Here is a 2,427-nt window from a genome sequence, read left to right as displayed (position 1 = left end):
TAAATTTACACTAGCTCCTAAATCCAACAAAGCATTCTCAATTGTGTGGTTCCCTATGCTACATGAGATAGTGGGGGAGCCTGGGTCTTTGCATTTTAAAGGAATTTTGTGTTGGAGTATAGAACTAATGTTTTCTGTTAAAAATGACTTCTTTTGAACATGCATATTTCTCTTTTTAGTACAAAGGTCTTTAAGAAACTTGGCATAAGATGGAACTTGTTTTATAGCATCAAGCAAAGGGATGTTAACACTTACCTGTTTGAAGATTTCGAGAATCTCACCTGTGGATTTTCCCTTCTTTCCTTTAGCTAACCTATGAGGAAATGGAGCTTTAGGAACATATTCTCATAGGTTGGTTTCTTCTTTCTCCTCCGGCGATGATTCCTCAACATTCACAGGTACAATTTGATTTTCTTTTGTCACCGGCATCTCTACTTTGTTGTCGACTTCTTTTCCTTTTCGCAAGGTCATTACTGCTTTGACCTCTCCATGCTGCTGTGGTGAACTGGTACTTGCTTCATGTACTCCTTTAGGATTAGGCACTGGTTGACTTGGAAATTTACCTTTCTCAACAGTCATTGCCAAGGTCTGGACTGAAGAAGCAAGCTGTCCCACCATCTTCTCGAGGCTTGAAACTGATTGGGCTTGTGAGTTGAAGCCTGTTCTCAACTCATTTCGTAGTCCATCAATGGTGCGGTTCTGTTGCTCAATCGTGGAGTGAGTAACATTCTTGAAATTCTGGAATGCATCCTCCCATGGTCTGGGTTAAGGGTAGTTCTGGTTTTGATTGTATGGTCTAAATGGGGGCTGAGAGGCTTGAGGATTTTGAGGAATTGGTGGAGCTGGAACTGCTGGTCCATTCTGTTGGAATCCTTGAGACCATGAAAAATTGGGGTGATCTCTCCATCCAGGGTTATATGTGTTGGAGTATGGGTTGTAATTCGATGGCTTTCTCATTACACCTATGGTATTGGCTTGATCTGAGTATGAGTCATGGTCATGTGCCTCTGTTGATTTAGCAGTCGATAACGATGCTATTTGTCGAGCAAGACCTTCAACCATCTCCTTGACTTCTTTGATTCCCAAAGTTGACTCGCCAATTTGAACCTCATTTATTCCCTTAATTCTTCTAGTATTCCTGAGTGATCGACTCCGTTGTTGGGAATTATCCGCTTGTCGCTGGAAGAATTCCCAAATCTCTGATGCACTTTTTGACATTAGCTCTCCTCCACTTGTTGCCATTAGCCATTCTTGCACATTTGGTAGTAATCCCTCCAAAAAGTATTGGCATTGGTGCCATTTCTCGTACCCATGATGTGGACACTTCAAGAGTAGCCCATTGAATCGCTCCCATGTTTCGAAAAATTGCTCGTCTTCTCTCTGTGTAAACTCTGAAATTTTCCTGCGAATAACATTGGTTTTATGCACTGGGAAATATTTATTCAAAAATTTAGTTACCATTTGTTCCCATGATGCAATGCTATTAGCAGGTAAAGTATTTAACCATGAACGAGCTCTATCCTTTAAAGAAAATGGGAATAATCTGAGTTTAACATCATCGTCTGAAAAATTCTCATATTTAAATGCTTGACAAATGGCATGAAAATCATTCAGATGATTATATGGGTCCTGATTTTCTAAGCCATAGAATGTGGGGAGACAATTTAGCACACTAGGTTTTAGTTCAAAACTTCTAGCAGCTACATTTGGGTATCTTATGCATGATGTGCTCAAATTAGCTAAAGGACTGAAATAATCCTTAAATGGCCTCTCCCGTGGTGCTTGTAAATCCATTTTATTTTTTACTTGTTTGTGTGTGCGGAGTATTTTCTCAAGTTCAAAGTCTATAAGTTCAAGATTGGGTAATAATGACATTCGACCATGCATGCAAAACAAATAAAATAAAAAATAAAGATGGGAACAAAATAAATAAAAATAAAGAAGAGGGAGAAATTACGATACTAACCTTATTGCGCTATTACAAACTTTCTATAAAAATACACAAAAACAAATACGTGAAATAAATTAACTAAAAAGAATTAGTAAGATAAACAAAAATTACAAAGAAAAAAAAATAACTTGAAAATTAAATTACAGAAATTTAAAGAAGAGAAAAAGAAAAGAAATTACTAACCTCTAAATGTAGATTCACTTTTTTTTAATAAAAAAAAATTACAAAAAAATAATTAAAAGAAATTATTCACAAAAATTAATTCTATAAATTAAAATTACTTACCTCCCCGGCAACGGCGCCAAAAACTTGTTGTGCAAATTTTAATGTACTCGCAAGCGCACGAATCTATTATAGTATAGACTAATGGTGACGAGTGTCGATCCCACGAGGAGGTGGATTTTAATTATATATAGAATTAATTTTGTAAATGGGTGGTTGGAATTGTGGTGGAAGTGATTTAAATTATCCTAAAA

General features: G+C 36.5%; 1 non-coding gene across 1 annotated transcript; it reads left to right on the top strand.

The window, feature by feature from the left end:
• The first annotated feature begins 1,306 nt into the window (after window positions 1-1,306).
• Window positions 1,307-1,410, top strand: LOC127901570 (small nucleolar RNA R71). The gene has a single exon (XR_008053813.1). It is a non-coding gene; the product is annotated as a small nucleolar RNA R71 (small nucleolar RNA).
• Window positions 1,411-2,427: the final 1,017 nt, after the last annotated feature.

The sequence above is a fragment of the Citrus sinensis genome, chromosome 3 (genome assembly GCF_022201045.2).
Source record: "Citrus sinensis cultivar Valencia sweet orange chromosome 3, DVS_A1.0, whole genome shotgun sequence".
In the NCBI taxonomy this organism is placed as follows: Eukaryota; Viridiplantae; Streptophyta; class Magnoliopsida; order Sapindales; family Rutaceae; genus Citrus; species Citrus sinensis.
The sequence above is the reverse complement of the archived record's forward strand: the minus strand, read 5'-3'. Positions and strand labels throughout refer to the sequence as shown.